General features: G+C 42.0%; 2 pseudogenes across 2 annotated transcripts; one reads left to right on the plus strand and one right to left on the minus strand.

The window, feature by feature from the left end:
• Positions 1–3,485: 3,485 nt before the first annotated feature.
• LOC308536290 (large ribosomal subunit protein eL32-like) lies at positions 3,486–4,122 on the minus strand (annotated as a pseudogene). The gene is made up of 2 exons: positions 4,027–4,122; positions 3,486–3,792 (listed from the first exon to the last, which is right to left on the minus strand). The product of its transcript is annotated as a large ribosomal subunit protein eL32-like (transcript).
• A 9,465-nt stretch (positions 4,123–13,587) lies between these two features.
• Positions 13,588–17,835, plus strand: LOC308510931 (telomeric repeat-binding factor 2-interacting protein 1-like; annotated as a pseudogene). Its single transcript has 4 exons — positions 13,588–13,696; positions 14,348–14,415; positions 15,664–15,796; positions 17,365–17,835. The product of its transcript is annotated as a telomeric repeat-binding factor 2-interacting protein 1-like (transcript).
• Positions 17,836–22,167: the final 4,332 nt, after the last annotated feature.

Here is a 22,167-nt window from a genome sequence, read left to right on the forward strand (position 1 = left end):
AAAGATGGCGCCGTCGGAGACTGCCGAGGGCGATCTCGCGAGCCTTCCTCCCAGTCACGGGAGGGCGGGGGCCACGGGAAAGGTGGTCAGTTAAGAGGAGTCGGAGCGGGCTTCTGAGCGACAGCTCGCCCTTATCGGCCTAGGGGCAGTGCTCCTCACAGCAGGTTATTGCGCGTGCGCGGGGGCGGCGGGCGGAGAACGCATGCCCAAAAAAGCCCCTTCACTAGCACCCCCAGTGCTCCGTGTCTTACCTGTTTCCTCTGGGGCGCGGAGCGGAGAAGGAGGGGGCGGAGGAACCAGAATGAAACTCCGGAAAGGGCTGGGCGCGACCCGTTGGCGAAGTGAGAGGCGTCCCTTAGGGCTGGGTCATCTCTCTAGAGCCCAAAGGGCCAACACTACTTTGATGTCCCCGGGAGTTCTCCAGCCTTCTTACCCTCCCTGTCACCGAGTATGAGTATTCTTTGCAGAGTCTCAGCTGTACTTTCATCCTGTGGTCGATGCGCGTTATTTATTGAGAACTTAATATGTGCTCAGAGCTGGGCTCGCAGCTGGCAGCCACAGCCCTCCTGTTTCTCACAGCTCCATCTAACTTTCTCTTTCATTTTGGCGTTTTGTGAACCTTCCAAATCCCATACTATTAACTGCTTCTGTTCCTGTTTTATTTTTCCTCGCTCATTCATTTGTTCATTCATTCAAACGTGTGTCGTTCAGTTTCCTATATGCCAGGTGATAAGGAAACAGATGTGCTCTGACCTCAGTGAGTTATTGGCCTGAGATGGGGATGGATGAGAAAACAAACAATGATGACAGTTCACAGTAAATTCTTTGATAAAAAAAAATGAGTGCAGGGGAATGAAGATACTGGGAGTGGGCTGTCATGAAATATGTCAAACAGAAAATTCTTAAGGGGAGTCTCACAGGCATAGGATTTACTACAGTGAATTAGGGTGCTGTCAGGAAATAAACCACCTCGATTATTTTAACAAAGAGTTTAATATAAAGAATTGATCATTAAATAATTGAAAAAGCAAGAAGAGAGCTCAATGTATTGCGAAGATAGCAACTGCAGGAGGCAGCTACTATGCCTAGAGCTTGGGGTCCTAAGGGAAGTGGTAGGGATTATTATAATTTAGACATTTAAAGGACAGCCTTGTGGAGCTGAAACTCAGACCTATGAGGAGGGAGCACCATCTTATGGTGCTGGTGTCTCTGAGGGGGACTCAAGATGCTGTTTCCACTAGTGTGGGCAAACTGGATCCAATTGTTGCTATGGGAAGAAACCACCACTGTCCTGAGAGCTTCTAATCTCCTCCCTACCTGGTGATGAGAATGACACATGTAGGGCAGAGCTGAACTTGACCCACATCTTGAAGCAGAGCAGTTTGGGTGTTAAGAGCCACTCATTTTGGAAGCTGGATGTGGTCAGAAAGGGGCCATTCACTCCTGTTGCACATCCCATACAGTGGGGACCATCATGTTAAAACATTTGTAAAAAGCCTGCTGCAAATTCAGGGTTTCGTATCAAACAGAACTGCCCAGCCAACTCCCAAACCCACGAGTGAGAAACAAATGTGCATTGTAATATGGCACTGAGAGTTTTGCCTATTACATGGAAAAAGCAATTTTATTCCACAAAGTGAGCAGGAGTTAGTCTCCTTCTGTCTTCTTGCTCCACCATCCCTAGACTGTTGTCCTAGTTGATTTGGTCCAGAAGGGCCCAGCGCCACATCACATTCCTGTCATTGAGAAGGAGAAGGCCTACCCATTTCCTTCAAGAGCACAATCCAGAAGTTGTTAACATCACTTGTGTTCACAGCCCATTGGCAAGAACTTAATCAATCACATTACTGTGTTTACCTGCAAGGGAGACTGGGGAATGTGGGCTTATTCTAAGCAGTCTTGTACCTAGCTAAAATCTTTAGAAAAAAGGTTGGGGAGATAACCAGCAGTCCCATAAAATAATCAAAACTCAGAACTTTATTTAAAGTTATACCTCATTCTCTCTCATCAGTGAGGAGTTTAAAGTCAAAGAAGCAGCCCAGCCAGTGCGACTCAGTGGTTGAACATCAACCTGTGAACCAGGAAGTTACAGTTTGATTCCAGTCCAGGGCACATGCCTAGGATTCAGGCTTGATCCCCAGTAGGGGGCATGCAGGAGGCAGCCGATCAAATGATTCTCTCTCATCATTGATATTTTCCCTCTAATCATTGATGTTTCTATCTCTGCCTTTTCCTTCCTCTCTGATATCAATTAAAATATATTTTTTAAAAAGTCAGAGAAGCAAGTATAATCCTTCTCTTTCTGTTCTATAGGCTTCTATATTTTCTTCCCCATTTTGCTAACCACAGTTTCTTCTCCAAGGATGAAGAGGGTGGGATTGGAGGTGGGCAAGATACTGCTTTACAGATGCAGTCATAAAATGCCTTTGTCTTCTCTGCACATGGCAGATGCCTAAAATTGGCTCTTTCTCTCTTGGTTTCATTTGGGGATTCTTCTTAGGCTTCCACTGGGATGGTTTGATAGCACATCTGAGGACACAAATAATTCTGTTTCCTCTGTCTGGCCTCTCTTTCCTCAGTCCCTGGTCTCTTTTACTTTTTGATACTGTCATAAGTTCTCTTGACTGTGAATGCCTTCTATGTGACTGGCACCCAAATGCTGTCTCTCTCATGGGGTGAGCATGATTCTTCAGCGCCTTCTTCAAGGTACAGTTCTTTGATATGGACTCAACCTTTTCTAACTTCTTCTCAGTCCCTACCTCTTGTGGAATACTCACAACTTTTTATTGCCAGGATCCCCTCATCCATTGGCAAGGCACAAGCTTATTTGCTTTCTTTGATATTCACTTGATCCATGAGAAACTCATGTCCTTGCCATGCTGAACAACAGACATGCCACCCTGTCTGCTGCCCCAGCAATCTTCCTCTCTTCATAATACTGATGGCAATAGGCAGGCAACTGTGTGTCTGCTCACTCCAGTCTCCAAACTCCAAGGATATGTGGCCAGCTCTCCCTCAAATTATCTGTCTGGGTTGGACCTATAGATAGCCTATATTCAGTAACTAAGCTAGTAGGTGTTACATCTTTTTAAAAAATACATTTTTACTGATTTTTTAGAGAGAGAGTGGAAGGGAGAGGGAGAGAAAAACATCAATTGGATGCCTCCTGCATGCCCCCTACTGGGGATTGAGCCTGCAACCCCCCCCTCCCCCATGTGTCCTGACAGGGAATCCAATGGGCAACATCTCGGTGCATGGGAAGACACTCAACCAATTGAGCCACATCGTCCAGGGCGAGGTGATATATCTTAAAGACATTCCTCACTCAGCTCTTGGAGGCCCCCTTCCTTGGCTTTGCCCTCCCTAGTGGGAGAGAACATCTACATTTCCTCAAAAGTGGTAAGTAATAAAATCTCCCTTCTAGTCTTTTGTCTGGCAAAATTTTATGGTTTTATTAACACAAATGCAGAGTGCACACAAGCTGTCTATTCATATTCTTCACTGTGTAGCCTGGCATTGGGATTGGTGACTGATGACCAGCTGGGCTGCTTTTTGCACAATGGCTTTGTGGTTCTTTCAGGAAATGTGAGCAATCTCAGCACAGTAAGATTTGTTGCACATCAGCAGCACTTCAAGCTCCTTGACGTTGTGGACGAGGAACTTCCTAAAACCACTGGGCAGCATATGCTTTGTTTTCTTGTTGCTCCCATAACCAATTTTGAGCATCAAGATCTGGCCCTTGAATCTTCTGCTCACACTATTATAATTGCCTCTGGGTTTCCTCCAGTTACGCTTATTTTTTTTAAAATATGTTTTTATTGATTTTTTTTAAAGAGAGAGGAAGGGAGAGGGATAGAGAGAGAGAAACATTGATGAGAGAGAAACATCATCAATTAGCTGCCTGTCCCCCTACTTGGGATCGAGTCTGTAACCCAGGCATGTGCCCTGACTGGGAATTGAACCAGGGACCTCTTGGTTCATAGGTAGACACTCAACCACTGAGCCACACTGGCAGGGCAAGTTATTTTTAATTTTGACAGATTGGTCTGACTGGTGCCAAGTGAACTTCTTGGTCCTCTTTTTTACAATCTTGGTTTTTATGAGGGGTCTGAGGGCACCCATGATGCTGAGTAGGAGATGGCTGCCACCTCCTTAGACAGAGCTAGTCTTTTTTTCAGGCTGGAGGAGGTATTTGGGTGATAGTCGTAGAACTGGTTTTGCTGCCTTTTGGTGAAACTCTCTTTAGAATGTGATAAAACTTTGTATTTTCTTAACCTGTATCAGATATATTTTATGTACCACTTTAGATATTTTGGGCTCACTTTTTGTATAAATAATTGATTGCCACATAATAAACCACTCCAAAACATAATAGTCTAAAATAATAACCATTGTATTTGTTCATTATGCAGTAGGTTAGCAATTTGGGTTCAGCTCAGCTGGACAGCTCTTCTTCTGGTCTCACCCAGAGTCACTCATGGTGACAAGAATAGAGGCTATTCATGAGACCAACAAGAACTCCCTCTTAGCAAGTCACCCCAACTCCACAGGGTATGGTCTAAAGGCTAAAAAATTAGCTGAACTTTTTTTTAATATATATATTTTATTGATTTTTTACAGAGAGGAAGGGAGAGGGATAGAGTTAGAAACATCGATGAGAGAGAAACATCGACCAGCTGCCTCCTGCACACCTCCTACTGGGGATGTGCCCGCAACCAAGGTACATGCCCCTGACCGGAATCGAACCTGGGACCTTTCAGTCCGCAGGCCGACGCTCTATCCACTGAACCAAACCGGTTTGGCTAGCTGAACTTTTTTAAAAAAATATTTTTATTGATTTCAGAGAGGGAGAGAAGATAGAAACATCAATGATGAGAGAGAATAATTGATCAACTGCCACCTGAAACCCAGGCATGTGCCCTGACCGGGAATCGAACTGTGACCTCCTGGTTCATAGGTCGATGCTCAACCATTGAGTCACTTAGGCTGGGTTAGCTGAACCTTTAATGGGCTATTTCATCAGGCTATCTGCTTCTGAGTGATGAAGTATATGATGAGATCAGTGGTTCTCATGGTCATGTGCAACTCCTTTGCAGTAACATGGGTCCATTAGATTTAGGCAATACAGTATGGGATACCACATTAATAGATGACCGTTTTGGAAACTCTTCAATGGTGGTGCTGCTGGGGGAAACATGGATAGGAAAGGCAAACTCATAATGTGAATATGAATCAGTTCTGGAAAGAATGAATTGCTTCCCCACAGTCACACACACCCCATGTGGAAGGGATCCAAAGTAATCAATTTACCCAAGTGGCTGGCTGGTTTTCTTGAGAAATTATGCCATACCGTGGCTCAGTGTTGGTTTCTGCAGGTGGTGGGTTGGGCCAGTAGTAGCTATTTGAACTTTGGTGAGAGGTTCAATTGTTGGGCCTAAAGGGTGATCCTGGGTTCTCCCTTCTCGTAGAATAAGCCGATGAGGAACCTTGTGGGAGATGGATTACTTGGGCTGCTTAGTGCCAGGCAATTTGGATTTAGGGTGCCAGCTGTTTATAGGCATTGTCTGGAACTGAATGGATATTACAGTCCTCCTATAAGGGAAGGAAGTCCCATGGGAAGCTAAACTTGGGGGCAGGCCATCTCTAGATCCCTCGTTCCAGTTAGCTTTTTGCCTGTAACCTAGCATGAGTTCTCTCAGGATGACTTTCAGACAAATGTGCTCTTTGTACTAAAATACTCTGTTTAAATTACATTAATTTTTACTTCTTTGTAGACCATTGAATTGACTTTTACCTTGTGATTTGGTGATTCTCAATGGGAAAAGGGTTCCTCATAATCTAAATTTTCCCCCTGTGTTCTATACCTTACTTTGCTTCCCACCTAACAACCCTCGTTTAGCACTTTTCCCTGTACTAGACAGTACCCTAAATAATGAGTGTGTCAGAATGCCTTCTGAGTTTGCTAGAAGAACTAAATACAGCCTATTTTAATTTTTACTTTTATAAGCACAAGGAAACGCAAAATTGAGCCCTCTTATACCAAGACACTTAAAGAGGAGAAATAAAATTATTAAGTGCAAAGGATAGAGAAGGAAGAGACACCAGTTGCCCATCACCTCCACCCTTTCAACCGTGGGGATATACTCATTGTCTCTTGGTTCGGCATTCTCTCACCTGGGAATTGTGTGTCTGGTGATAGATAATGGGTTAGTACTCCTACTGGAACACGAGTCACCTATACTCAGCAGGGCTCTTTTTGGAACAAGCCAAAGGAATTGGATTGGGTCTTGGGCCATTACCTGAACTAGATGGATATAGTATACCAATCTCAGTAACTCCAGCTGGTGACCAGGATCAACCTTTTCCCTGCTAGTTTCCTACTCTTAAACACCAGTGCCCCCACCCAGTGGTCAGCTCCTCACTGGCTCATCTCTACCAAAGCTATCATCTTGGGAGTGGTAACCTTTCTCAGAAGAAAGAGCTTAATTAAAATTGGTTCAACATCTTTTCCTTGTTTGGACTCAAAGTTTAATTAATAATTGGAATAAAAACATTTAGGGGGCCAGTTTTCTTGACCAATACAAAGTAATCTCTAATTTCTTTCCCCCAAAAGTACATTTCAAATAGAAAACATGCTCAATATCTACTTCTAAGTAAATTCATTTTGATTTTCAGTTTATCTTTCCTTAATGCTAGATAAGCTCAATGATGCTATAAGAGAATCCTCTTACAGCGGCTGACAGTTGCCCACCTTCCTCAACTCTAAAGTTGAGAGAATCACAACTAGATTTCTTCAAAAAATCTCTTGTCTAGTGAGCCAGCAAGGTATGTTTGCTACAGATCCACTGGGTGGATAACAGTGGTAGAAGACAGGAGAGAAAAACACTGTTTTTGGCTAAGCAGGCAGAAGAAAATGAGTGGGTAGTGAATTAGAAAGAGTTCATATGGAGCTGTGGCCAGTGTGACTCAGTTGATTGGGCATCTTCCCATGCACTAAAAGGTTGTTGGTTTGATTCCTGGTCAGGGCATATGCCTGGGTTGCAGTCTTGATCCTCCAGTGGATGTGCAGGTGGCAGCCGATTGATGTTGTGCTCTCACATTAATGTTTCTCTCCCTTTCCCTTCCTCTCTCTCTAAAAATTCAATAAAAATATTTTTTAAAAAGAAAAGAGTTCATATGGAGTGACCTCATTAAGCTTTTAGCAAAGATAGAGAGCATTTGTAGTGGAAACTGATGCTCCACCAAGATCCCCTCTTCAGGGCAATGCACCTATCCCTTAGTTGCTGGAGCTATTGATTCCTGACAGTTTACATCTATGTTCCTCCCTAGAAATTGCCTTTGCTTTGAGGAATCTGCCTCACAAAGGTTAGGCACTCTCTCAATAGGTGGACCACAGCTACTGATGGGCTGCTGTGGAAATACACAGTCTTATCATCCTTGCATTAACTTGGGAAAACTCTGAAGGACTATCCAACTTCAGAGCTTTATGTGAGATGGGCTTAAGCCAGCCGTGGGCAAGCTATGGCCCGCGGGCCAGATCCGGCCCGTTTGAAATGAATAAAACTAAAAAAAAAAAAAGACCGTACCCTTTTATGTAATGATGTTTACTTTGAATTTATATTAGTTCACGCAAACAGTCCATCCATGCTTTTGTTCTGGCCCTCCGGTCCAGTTTAAGAACCCATTGTGGCCCTCGAGTCAAAAAGTTTGCCCACCCCTGGCTTAAGCTTTGGTTGCAGCTTCATACTGGGTCAGTGTCTCCTGTCCAATTTTGTTTTCCTTGGTTCCTTACAGGTGTATTTCCCAAAAGAATTTATCAATAAACCTTCTGCACTTAGGTATTCATCTCCTTTTAGTACCTAAAAACATCACTTGTTTACTTTCAAATCTCATGCTCCCAGTCACAGAATGGTGGCATCACAAGAATTTTTTCTAAACTTTCCATTCTATAATCTTTTGACCCATTGTCATGAGCCTAGTAATGTGGGAGGGAAAAGCTGGGAGATGGTAAATCAGGGTGCATGAGAGTGTGTCCTTGTAATATTATGATTTATAACAAGAAATATATCTATAGATATAGATATATTTGGGCTTTGTTAGCATTCCTGGCATAGGCTTATAAAGCCACTGGAATTTCCTAAGTGACATGAGCTGTAGAAGTGCCTTTTGTTACTCATAACAAGCCCCTTTCCATCACACCTGAGTTTAGGATAATGGGTGACTTTTGGAAAGCCCCTAAGGATGGCAGCTGGTTGCCAAGGAGGCAAACTCTGTGATTAGAGGGTTGGAATGTTCTTCCCCACCCTCCCTCTTCTGGGGAGGGGAGAGGGGTTGGAAGTTGAATTAATCACCAATGGCCAGCCCTGGCCAGTGTGACTCGGTTGGAGCATCATCCCATACACCGAAAGGTGGCAGGTTAGGTGCCTGGTCAGGGCACATATCCAGGTTTGGGTTCCATCTCCTGTTGGGACATGTACGGGAGACAACCGATGGATGTTTCTTCCCTCTCTCTCTCTCTCTCTCTCTCTCTCTCTCTCTCTCACTCTCCCATAAATCAATAATAAAATAAAATGAAAATCACCAATAGCCAATTATTTAATTAATTGTGTCTTCTAATGAACCCTCCATAAAAATGCAAAAGGAGGGGCTTCAGAGAGCTTTTGGGTTGGTGAGCAAGTGGAGGAGCTAGGAAGGTGGTGTACTAGAGAGGGCATGGAAGCTCCATGCCCCTTCCCTCCCATACTTTGCCCTAGGCATTCCTTTCATCTGGCTGTCCCTTAGTTATATTTTTTTTATAATAAACTGGTGAGATTATTATAAACAGCAAATAAACTGTTTAACTAAATTCTGTGAGCTGCTCTAGCAAATAAATCAAGCACAAGGAAGGGGTCATAGGAAACTACAATTTATAGCCAGTTAATCAGAAGCACGGGTGACAGACTGGACTTGCGGATGGTATCTGAAGTCAGGAGGGAAGGGACAGTCCTGCAGAACTGAGCCCTTCACCTATGGGTTCTGACACTATCTTCAGGTAGATACTGTCACTGACTAGAACTTAGTCATATGACTATACCTGACTTCATACGCACAGGAAACACATTAGAATCGATTTTGGTGGACCACTAGCAGACTCAACCACAATAGTGTATGCAAAATTTTTTGTAGATTCTTATCATTATATAAAACATTTCTCATAGTCTTGATTATTGTAGTAGATGTTATTATTGTTGAAAATCTTTGCTGCTCCTTTCCTCTGAGATCATGTCTACAGGGCCAATTCCTGGTGGGCCTCCCTGTAGTAGTAGTATCTGCCTCACTGATATCAGGCTTGGTCATACGGCTTGCTTTGGCCAGTGGAATTAGAATGGAAATGACATATCACATATCTGAGTATAAGCTTTAAGAGCTATTGTATAATTCTATCCTTGCTCTTTTTCCACTACCTTGAGATCAACATGGGGCTGGTCCTTCCAACTGGGTCCTGGGATGAAGCAGAGTTGCAGCTAACCTGCAAAGGTAGGAAGCTAAGTGAGAATAGACATGATAAATCAGAGATTTGGGGATCAGCTGTTATTACAATATAATCTAGCAAAAGCTGACTGATGCTGTTATTGGATAAATTGGGGTGTCCTCTTCCCCACTGAGTGCTAGGAATGGGGTCCTGATGATATCTTGAGAAAAAGAATTTTCTGAGACTCACACGGGTGGATGAGTGATTTTTATTTGCATGGAATTACATCCATGGGTTTTCAAAGCCACATTCCAGCCATAGAAGTATAGCTGAGGTTTCAGTAAAGTTAGAAGCAAAGTCAGTATCTAGAGTTTCCGTTCCATGTTGCAGCCGGGTCCAGTTCAGCATCAGGCTAGCAGCAGTCCATTAGTCCATTGTGTGGGAGAATGCCAGGAAGCAGGGATGAGAAAGCCCCAGGAGTCCAGTGAAACATGCCAAGAGCGTGAACTCCTTTGTTTAAGGGATTAAATATCCCAAATTTCTGAGTGCTTGCAGTGGCCTTCCCCATTCTGGCCTGGGTGTGACTGACAAGTACCTTCCTAAAGTCACCTCAACTTTACTGGGCCTGCGTCTATTCTTCTCCCTGTCCAGTCCTTTCCTCTAGCGATCTGTGGGGAAGAGACCAGTGGTTCCCTGGGGAGTGTAAAGTTGTAGCTTCCTGGTGAAGCTGCCCAAATGACATGCCTATAATATTTGGCCTTCCTTTTGCTCCTTTCTTGTTATTAATAACTAGGTTGATTACAATGGTATCAATACAATAATTAGAATGACTGCATATTATTCTATTGTCATGTACCCTGAATTTTGTCCAGTCTGCTAATATTGAACATTTATATGGTTTCCAGTTTTCTGCTATTATAAATAATACCGAAATATACATCTACTAGTGGCCCGGTGCACAAATTTGTGCACATTGAAGTTAGCATATTAGCCTTTTATATAGATAGATGTGCAGATTTTTGTTTCTGTTAAATTATTTCCTTAAGCTGCATTTTGAAAAGAATTTTTATTGATTTTTAGAGAGAGGCAGGGAGACAGAAACATCAATTTATTGTTCCACTTATTTATGTATTCATTGATTGATTCTTGTATATGCCCTGACCAGGGATCGAACCCACAACCTTGGCATATGGGGATGACACTCTGAGTTATTCAACTGGGCCCTTTAAGCTAATTTTTTAGGGTAGAAAAGTGGGTCAACATGTATGATCATCATTATTGCTCTTATTCCCCAAAGGGATCTGTTGTCTGTATATTAAGTTAAGTTCCACCAAAACCCACAGAAAGCACACTGGTACCTTTAACAGAGAGAGAATAAAACATGAAATTGACATAAAAAGTAATGGAGAAGCTGAGAAGTCAGTGGTGCAATAATGCAGAGATTGGCAACAGTAGAAAGATGTGGTGGCCCCTAGGAATGGAGGGACACCTGGATCAGAAACCAGGGTTGTCCAAAGAGTACTACAACCATGACTGGGTCTGCCTACTCAGAACTGCCTGGTACTAGCTGGGACCATCAAGGGAGGTTTGGCCTGGCAAAAGTTGGACCCATGGAGGAGGTGTTGTAAGGAGCAGAAAGAGAGAGGGAGAAAAATACTTTGAAACTCTTTCTTCTTTTTGCTCTCCAATCTTATGCAAGTACTGTCCATTGGGCAAAAACTAAAGGAATAAAGGAAGCTGGAAAATTTAGTTTCCTATGATACAGAACAGAGCCAGAGAAGAGCAGTGAGGTATCTGGGAGCAAACTGTACAGTAATGAATGAGTAAACCACTTTACCAGTCTTTTCAGCATTGTGGGTTATCATTATAAATGCTATTTTGGTATGGGAGGCAATATAGTTTAGTAGTTGAGAGTACTGACTCTAAAGTCAGACACCCCTGGGTTTGAAATATGCTCTGAGCACTTCCTAATTATATGACCTTGGGTGATTTGTTTAACCTGTTCAAGTCTCAGTTTCTCATATATAAAATAGTGTGAAGATTAAATGATATAAAATATGTAGCAAAGTGCCTAACATGAAATAGGTCCTCAATAAGTATTAGTTAATATAATTATTAGGTGTAAACTAAAGTCTTTAGTTTAAGTTTCACTCCTTTGATGTCTGTACAGGAAAAACATTTTCCAAGTAATTTTCTTTCACTGTATGTCCTCAAGAATTAATTGACTATTCTCTTAACTATAGGTTTTAGGTGTCTTTCTTATAAATTTGAATGAGTTGTTAATATGATATAGTTATTAATCATTTTTATCACATTTTATATTTTATATTGCTCAAAGCTACAGAAGTTGTCACTCTTATACAAAGCTGAAAAATAGTCAATTTTTTGTAGTGTCTAGAATTAGATTGTGATATGTAATTACTTATTAATTAAGCTATAAATATGACTCTATAAAAGATAAATAAAATTTCTCCTATAAAAATCTAGGGTAGTATGGTGCTCTATAGTGTCAAAAAACTAGGCTCCTTCTATTTTGTTCTGTCATCCTTAGAATGCTTTCATGGTCTATTGATTCCAGATCCTCTCTACCACCTCCGTAGTCTAACTAGTGGGAAGAAGGAAAGGAAAAAACATGTGCTTAGCGTTTAAGGGCACAACCTGGAAGTTACACACATCACTCCCTCTCACATGCCATTAACCAGAACTTAATCCCATGACCATATCTATTTATAAGGGAGACTGGGAAATAAAGTTTGTATTTTAGGTAGCCACATACTCAACTCATGATTCTATTATGATAGAAGGGGCAAAGAGACATTGGGGGAAACCATTAGCCTTTGGCATTCTGCTATTCTGGCCACACAAACATCTATGCATCCCTTCCTTCCCACACAAAGAATATACTTGTTGCCAGGGGAGAGAACTCCCAAGTACAATCCTATTATTAAAAAAGGGAGCAGAAGTTGCCACCCCCAAAATATGCCTTTTTGGCCTATTGATTATCTCGAGCTGCTTATTTTTAAGAAAGAGCAGACACAGAAGAAGCTCTGAAACTAAGTGGGGAAATAGAGGTTACCCTTTTGTAAGAAACATAGACATTTATAAGGGAAATCTCCATTTGTAAATGGAGATTACTAGGAAGAGGAGGATGACTAAATCTCTAGAAACTCTTATCATTTAACAACCTTACCCTTCTTTACTGTGCTTTCCTGATAACCTGCATAACTGGCCTCCCCCACCCCCAATATCTTTTATCTTTAACTGAAAGTAATTAAGTTGGTGGCTGGGACCATTTGGGGGAATTAGTCACTTTTCTTGGGTATCTCCCTTGTATACAAGAGGTACACATATACTTAAACTTTTGTTTTTCTCCTGTTAATCTTTCTTTTATTACATAGGGGGTGGGGTCGGGTCTCAGCCAAGAACCTAGAAAGGCAAAGGGAAAATAATTTTTCCTGTCCTATACCACATATATCTCAAAGTTCACAATCTCTTAGTGATGTGTGATCCCCTATGTCAGGTTTAGATGTCTCCTTGTGATCCTGCAATCTGTAAAAAATAAGACAAGTGTTGTGCCCCATGGACATCATAATAGGGTAATAGAATCAAGGTAACAAGAAATGCTGATTCTGAAAAGGGAGAATTGGAACTGATACCGTTATAATAATCTAGTTATTATTTAACAGGAATGGAGTAAAGGGAAGATTAGATAATATAGGCATGCCATTTTTACAGCTTTGCTAATTTAATATTCTCCAAGTCTGTTCCCTGCTGATCAGTGGGGGAAGAGACTGGACAAAGGCAGTTTGGGCACATGCCCAGTGAGGTCTGAGTGACATGGGAAGGTGCCAACCTGTCTACCAGTCACACCTGGAAATGAGTCAGTGGCCAGAATAGGCATGGCCACTGCAAGGGCTCAAATCTTGAATATTTAAACTTCTGAACAAAAGGACTTTTCTCTCTCTCTCTCTCTCTCTCTCTCTCTCTCTCTCTCTCTCTCTCTCTCCCTCCTCCTGACTCTCCTACTGCAGGGGCTGTGCTCCCCTGCACCCACGTGGCTCACAGCCATGTGGGGCTCCACACATGGACTAATGGCCTTTAATTAGCCCGGATGCTGAACCACACCCGGCTGCAACATGGAGCAGAAGCGCTGGACACTGGCCTTGCTTCTGGCTCTATTGGAAGCCCAGCTGCATGTCTTTCAGGACTGGCTTAAGGGGCATGGGGCTTTGGAACCCGAGAAATGTAACTGCACACAAATGAAGCCTTTTATCATATCTCATTCTCCCCTGGGGGCTTCTGAAAATGCTTATTTCAGTGGTACTTCTAGAACCTCAAACCTCATGCCCACTCATGTCTAGGAGATCTGGCCTATTAAATCCTCCAACAACAGAACCACCCAGTCATCAGTTTATGGCAATTGTTGCATCCTACTGGTTTGGAAATGCAAAAACTCCTTGTGCTAGCATTGGATTAAATTCCTTAATTAGCTCATCAAACTGCCCTAAACTCTGTTCTGTTAAGGGTACCCCATGTCCATTGTCCTCTGTGGCCCTAGTCTCTGCCCTCTCTTTATTTTTTTATTTTTTTAATATATTTTATTGATTTTTCACAGAGAGGAAAGGAGAGGGATAGAGAGTTAGAAACATAGATGAGAGAGAAACATCGATCAGCCGCCTCCTGCACACCTCCCACTGGGGATGTGTCCGCAACCAAGGCACATGCCCTTGGCCAGAATCGAACCCGGGACCCTTCAGTCTGCAGGCCAACACTCTATCCACTGAGCCAAACCGGTCAGGGCTTCCCTCTCTTTAGAAGGTTCATTTCCAGTGATTATAATGGCCTCATCTGCCTGTAACTGACTTCCTACCCCCAACATCTTCTTTTGTATTTAAGGTGGTGGTGGCTTGGATCATTTCCAGGAGTCTCTCAGCTTTCCTGGGTCTCTCCCATGTATACAGGAGGTATACATGTTATTAAACTTCTGTTTTCTTTTCTCCCTTGTTAGTCTGTCTTTTATTACAGAATGGTCTCAGGCAGGAACCTAGAAATATAGAGGGGAAATTATTTTTCTTTCCCTATAGAGGCCCTAATCATATCGGCATTTGCAAACCAGGTTTTGATTTCTTGGGCTTTCAGGCTCCCTCTAACATTTAATAGGCTTCTGATCTATATGCTGCTTGTCAATTACATGTAGAAGTATTAGGCAGGATCAGCTTTCAGGTGCTGAGAATCTGTCTTGGCCATGAACTCCTCTGATGGAAGGAGGCAGGAAGCAGCAGGGCCCAGGGGTAGAAGGGCTCACCGACCCTAAGAACCTGAGCAAGCCTTGCACCACGGGCCCAGAAGCTGGGTCTTCCCATGGGGGTGAACAGCTTTGTGTCCCTAGGCACCCTCCTATAGCTGACCAGGTTTCTCAGATTTCCAGCTGAAGATGTGCAGTGCATGGTGGACAACAATGGGAAGCAGCAGAGAGATCCCAGCACTGGCCCTCTCATCCAGGCTGATCAAAGTCACTCCCTGTGTAGGAGGCCACTCAACCCCAAGTCAAATCCAGGGAAAAGACACACCCTTGTGTGGAGACCTAAGATGTTAGTGAAGCATACGTTGGATGTTAGACCATGTAGCTCTTCTGCGTCTGTGTGAATCAGAGCCAGAGAGCCAAAAGAACATGGAGAACAAAAAAGTCTACTCTGCCTGGGCAAACCAGTGTCAGCCCACTGGTGGGAAACTGAGGAACAAAGGAATCTGCTCTGCGCCTGCGTGAGAAGTGCCAGCCCAGCAAAGGGGGAGGAGGAAGCATGTGACTATATAAGCCAAATCCCAGAAGTAAATTGGGGAGGAGCCATACTATTCTCCATCTAAGTGTGTGCTGCCTCAGTGCACTGAGCTTTCTCACTTCGTCTTTAATAAACTTTTTTCCTTCCGAATCTGTTTTGCCTCCTCTGTTACTTATGGCTCCTCCCTTGATTTCTATCCTGGGAAGAACACCTGCAGGTAACTGAGTTGGAGCTGCTTTGCCTGGAGACCCCACAGGCCCTGTCTCTGATGCTCATCCATGGTACATTCTGACAGCACTGGCCATCCATCTTGCTCAAGTACCTGTCCTGTCTGGGAAGAATGCACATCCACCTGGCCCCAGGACTGCCTGGGAACCCTGGTGTCATCAGTGACATGTGGCCAAATTGCTAAGTGGCCCTGTTCATCAACAGACACCTGACATTACCTTCTGTTCTGCCAATGGGGTGATCCTGACCTCAGGGAATGCTGATAGCTTCCTGCTTCCCAAGTACTTCAAAGAGGCTCTGCAGGTATTTCATACTCAAGAGACCCACTCCTTGACTGGTAATGAAGAGTCAGAGTGTCAGAGTGGCCCCAAGCACAACTCCAGAGGAAGAAAGATAATCCAACAATAAGATTTGTTTTAGCCCTAGCTGGTTTGGCTCAGTGGATAGAGTGTCGGCCTGCGGACTAAAGGGTCCCAGGTTCAATTCCAATCAAGGGCACATGCTTGTGTTGCGGGCTCCATCCCCAATAGGGGGTGTGCAGGAGGCAACCAATCGATGATTCCCTCTCATCATTGATGTTTCTATCCCTTCCTATTTGAAATCAATAAAAATATACTAAAAAAGATTTTTTTTAATGTAAAGAGATGACGAAAGCTTTAGTTTGAAAACAAACCAACAAAAAGAAGTAACTATAGCCCAAGGTCTCTTCAAGGCATATTCTTTTGCTTTTTGCTGTTCTCTGTGCTGACTCAGCTTCCTGTCATTCAACTTGATAGTTCCTTCCTTAAGCGCTTCTTAATAAGTTTGGGTGGGAGGTTGACATTCTTAATAGGCTCATTACCTCTGCTCTGGCTCGCATGTACTGGTCAAGAAGGAAGGCACTTGAGGAGCCCAGTATTATCTCTTTCCAAGTCTTCCTTTTTTGTAGCCTCTTTCAACTGCTTCCCTGTGGGGTTGCAGAAAGATTTGTAGTTGTGTGGGGTTCTGAAATTGCAGGACACAGACTAAAATAACACTTGATAGAGTTATGTTCCCTTCCATTTTCAGTTGCTCTCTAGCTAGCTCACTGGGGTCCATCACTCTGTAAGATGCTGCTAAAAGTAGCAAGACGAAGTCCGGAGTGGTGCCTTCATGTCCATCGGTTGTGCTCTGTGCCTAGTTCTCCAGGTGCCCTGTGTTAGCCATGGCAGAGCAATGGATCTGGGCCAAGACAATGGGCCCACTCATTCCTGGACTCCATATCCTTCACTGACACAGATGATGTGGCTATTTTGACCCATGTGAAGGGAAATGCCTGCTCAACCAGCTCCATCATGGGCAACACCTTGTGGAAAGCGATGGAGAAAAGCTCCCTCATGCAGCACTTGTGGTAGTCCCTGAAGGACCGCTTCTTAAAGCACCTGCAGGGCCCTAGCCAGTTTTGCTCAGTGGATAGAGCGTCAGCCTGCAGACTGAAGGGTCCCTGGGTTTGATTCCGGCCAAGGGCACATGACTGGGTTGCGGGCTTGGTCCGATGTGTAGGAAGCAGCCAATCAATGATTCCCTCTCATCATTGATGTTTCTATCTCTCTCTTCCTCTCCCTTCCTCTCTGAAATAAATAAAAATATATTAAAAATAATAATATAATAATAATAATAATTAATAATAATAATAAAGCACCCGTGAGGCCAGGAGCATAAGGACCTGTTGGAGGACACTCTAGTGAGCCCATCCTCCCTGAAACTCAAGCAGAAAGCTGAGGAAGACCTGGAGGCTGCCGATAGCGGGGAACCACAGAATAAGAGAACTGACTTGCCTGAAGAAGAAGGGGAAGAGGAAGAGGAAGAAGGAGAAGAAGAGGAAGAAGAAGGAGGAGGAGGAGAAGAGGAAAAAGAAGGAGGAGGAGGAGGCGGGGGGGAGAGGAGGAGGAGAATTTGTAGAGGAAGAGATCAAGGAGAATGAAGAAGGAGTCAAAAAGATGCTTATGGAAGCCACCCGGGACTTTGAGGAGGTTGTGGTGGAGGATTTTGAAATACACATAACAATGTGTGATGATGATCCACCCACACCTGAGGAAGACTCAAAAACGCAGTCTGATGAGGAAGAAGAAGAATAAGTTTCTCCACCAGAAGTGGGAGCTGCCATTAAGATCATCCAGCAGTTAATGGAAAAGTTTAACTTGGATCTGTCAACAGTTACGCAGGCCTTCCTAAAACACAGTGGTGAGCTGGAGGCTACTACTTCCTTTTTAGAGTCTGGTTACAGAGCTGATGGGTATCCCATTTGGTCCCAACAGGATGAGTTAGATTTGCAAAAACGTAATGAGGATGTCCGACATTGGTCAAAAATTTGGTGCTCAGAATGTAACTCGGAGAATTAAGTTCCAAAAGAAATAATTGATAGGATAATGAGAAAAGGGAAAAGGTGTGGCAGATGAGAAGGTGTGGCAGATGAAGTGGTAAGAAAAAGTTTTTTGTGACCATTGAACTTTAGAGATTCTTATGTTGGAACTGATACTTGTCTTCTGACCAATGCTGTCTTTGCTCTGTGAGTCCTAGATTTTGTAGCCATGCAGAGTTGTGTAGGAAGATAAAAATAAAAGATATTGGGTATATTTACAAATAAATAAAAATGAAAGTAGCAAGAAGCAGCAAACAGTGTTGAAGGTTATAAATCTTTCTTACTTACCCCAATGCTATTGCTTTCGATGCCTATGAGCTGCTTTCTAAGATCTTGCCGACCTTTGTTAATGTTGTGCCTAGCTAAAATTTCTATTTCCTTAGAAGAAAGAGAAAATGGGATGCCAGGGGAGAATTAGCACTGGGTGCTACAAATGCCTATTGATTCAGACAGGTTCTTAATTCCACTCCATCAAATGAGTCAGCAACTTGTAGGAGGCATGGGGCCAGTGAAATAGAAAACTGGCACCCTCAGATTGGTATCAAAGGACTCACTTTGAAAAAGGAAACCCAACCCTGTGCATTGCAGCTAAACTTTTGCTAGTTTTGATTTGACTGGTATAAATGTTCAAAGATTATCTTAACTAGCAATGAAGCTGACTCTCTGAGCCCTGTCAAAACTTGATTTTGAAAGTATAGTAAAACAACTACACAGTGACTTTTAAAATTGTAAAGATAAAAAAACACATGCACTGTTATAATTTTTTAATATGGTTGTCAGATTGTTGAAGTTATTTCTAAACTTATTTTATTTTAGATATATTTATTGTGGATTTGGAGCTTGTAATGTATTATAAATACCTCATGATGTTTCCTTCCTTCTTACATTATAAAATAAGCCTTTAAAGAGAATGAATGAATGTCACAAAGAGATTTTCTTTCTCTCTTTAGCATGCTTATTTTCTTTATTATATGTCATTTTCTTGATGTTCATTTTATCTGATAAACTCCAGATTACTTCATCTCTAGCACTAAAGATTCCTTAGTTTGCACTGTCAAAATACAAATTAAATACAACTTTATCTGAGAAAGGAGACAATGACCATTCTAAACAGAAGTTCTGGAACAAAGGCAGCAGACTTTGAGAAGTTTATAGTATTGTAGTTATTTATACTGGTATGAAATATAACAGACTTTAGTCTATTTTGTTCACTGCCATATACCTGCTACCTAGAACAATACTTAGTGGACACTCAATAAATATTTATTTGATTAATGTATTAATGGACTTTTAATTTTCTTTTAAAATTGATTTTAGAGAGGGGGAGGGAGAGAGAGAGAAACATCTATTCTTTGTTACACTTATTTATGTATTCATTGGTTGCTTCTTATATCTACCCTGACCTGGGGTTGAACCTACAACCTTGGCATATCAGGACAATGCTCTAACCAAAAATCCACTGGAAAATATTTGACCTACATAGTTGGAAGAGAGTTGTATCTTTTTTAATTGAACAATAAGGCATGGAGGGATTATATAATGTAGACTATTAAAATTTATGAAAGCATGCAAACTGGATGAAAAGGCATTTAACCTCAGTTTAATGTCTCCAAATATTCACACCAGGAAAGAGGAGGAAGAGCATAAACTCTGAGAGCACATTTATGTGATACAGTGTCTCAGATGTTTGCCTCCAGTGGGAGATGATGGCTGAGAAGACACTGATCCAAATGATGGGCAACATTAATGTTGAAATCACCATTTTGAAGTGTTCTTCATTATAGTCTCAGGGTCTCACAACAAATTCGAGAAGTGGTTTCTATTACTGTTCTCATTTTACAAATGTGGAAATTGAGGTTCAGAGAGGTAATTTGTCGAAGTCCCACAGCTAATGATTGGTAGAGTCAACACCTTAAGGTCTTTGACAATCAAGATCAAATGAGCTAAGAAGTCATGTTTTTGCTCCATCAGTGTTCAATTACTCTGGGGTTCTTTCTCTGTCTTTTATCCCCTTCTGCAGCATATCTCCCTTTCTTCTGGTTAAGGATATTATACTAATTTTGTAATGTCAGTATGTGCCCTGAGTTAATAAAGAGCTTCTTTTGTCTTCTGGTGTTGAAAGTGATGAATTAATATGTGCTGGGTCTTCACAAAGGAAATAATAATGACTAGAACCAAAGTTAGATGAGGCCATGAAGATGGGGACCTCAGGATGGGATTAGTGGCTTTATAAGAATATCTCTTTCTCTTTGTGTTCGTTCTCTCTCTCTCTCTCTCTCTCTCTCTCTCTCTCTCTCTCTCTCTCCCCCCATGCACTGAGGAAAGGCAATATGAGGGTATAGTATGAAGCTGGCTATCATCAATCCAAGAACAAAGCTCTCACCAGGAACTGAATTGGCCTGCACCTTGATCTTGGATTTCCCACTGTTCAGAACTCTGAGAAGATAAATTTTGCTGTTTAAAGTACCTAGTCTATGGTATTTTGTTTTGGCAACCCAAGCAGACTAATATATACTCTGTAGTGCTTTGGACCCCAAAACTCTATGTGGATATCTCAGACTAGGTGAGGTGGACTGGGTTACTAGTGAGGAGTGAGCACTGTTTTTGCCTAGACTGGAAACTGGTCTAAATGGCCTTTCCCATGTGTTCTGTCTCCTGGGTCTGAAATGGTTTCTGTTCAAGATTCCAAGGGGATGCAAGTGGAGGTAGGGGACTTCTTTCTAGCTGAGGGGTGAATGAGGAAAAGAAGGGATGTGGTCTATTCATCATTACCAGTCACCAAAAGAGGCCAAGAGTAATAATCTCAAAAAAGAGAATCCAAAGGAAAAGAATTCAGGTATAGAGAAACTCTGTATACAGCTTGTACAAGTCACTTAACTTCCCAGCTAATCATGGAAGCTGAGGTCATTGATTTCAGACTTTTCTTCTTTTGTAATATAGGTGTTTAGTGCACAGCCTTACGTGTATTCCACAAGTTTTAATGCTATATTTCATTTTCATACAGTTCAAGTACGTTATGTCTCTTTTTGTTCTTTGCCCATGCATTTTTAGAGTTGTGTTATTTGGGGATTTTTCAGAGTTCTTTCTATTATTTATTTCTAATTTAATTTTATTGTGGTCATATAAATGCATAAATTGAATCCTTTTAAATGTATTGAGACTTGCTTTATGCCCAGAGTATGGTCTATCTTGGCAAATAGTTCATGTGTACTTAGAAAGATCACATATTCTGTTCTTGGTGGATGTTCATTAGGTCACATTAGTTGATAGTGTCAAGTCTCCTATATACTTGCTGATTTTTCACTTGTTCTATTAATTACTGAGAGCAGGGTATTTAAATCTCTGACTGTAATTAATGGAACTATCTACTTCACCTTTCAGTTCTATCAGTTGTTTTTTTTGCTTCAAGTATTTTGAAGTTCTGTTATTAAGTTCATAAACAATTATGATTGTTATATACTCTTAATTACTCCTTCATCATTACCAAATGACCCTCCTTATTGTTGGTATTATTTTTTGTTCTGAGATTTAATTTGATATTAATATAATCAGTCTAGCTTTATTTTGATGCTTTTACTTTTAACCTATTTCCATATTTAAATTCAAAGTGGGTTTCTTGTAGGCAGCATATGTAGTTCTTGCTTTTTCAGTCAATCTGATGATCTCAAAAATTATTAGAAGTTCTATGTATATTTAGTTTGTGTTTCACACTTTATTTTTTAAAAATATCTTTTTATTGATTTCAGAGAGGAAGGGAGAGGAGAGAACTGGAGTATGAGACAAGGCTAGACTTCACACAACTCTAGTTCAGTGGTACCCCTTGGATCATGTATGTTAATAATGCTTCCCAGAATTGTGTTAAGTTATGGCTTTTGCTAGAGGATCCATTTGAAGGGAAGAATTAGACTCACATGTATAAAGGCTGTGAGGGGTCTGTTCCCAAGTGACATAAGGCCAAGCAAACTCTCCCAATGCACATCATTGTTCCTGTAGGGGAGGAAAAATAATTTTCTCCCTACTCTTTTAGGTTCTTGGTTGAGACCCCTAGTAACAAAGGACAGATTAACAAGAAAAAAGCAAACATACATTTAATAACATATGTACCTCCTGGGAGAGACCCAGGAAAACTGAGTAACTTGCCAAAGTAGTTCGTGTCACCATCTTAAATACCATCTCCAGCTAAAGGCAGAAGAAGGTGGGTGGAGGCAGTTATGGGAGTTTTTCAAGCAAAGCACAGTAAATAAGGGTAATTTTTTATGTCATTTTCTAGGGACTTAGAGTCATTCTCTTCTCCCAAGTACAGAGAAGGAGATGCCCTCACAAAAGGA

Source organism: Myotis nattereri, assembly GCF_964212035.1.
Source record: "Myotis nattereri genome assembly, chromosome: X".
In the NCBI taxonomy this organism is placed as follows: Eukaryota; Metazoa; Chordata; class Mammalia; order Chiroptera; family Vespertilionidae; genus Myotis; species Myotis nattereri.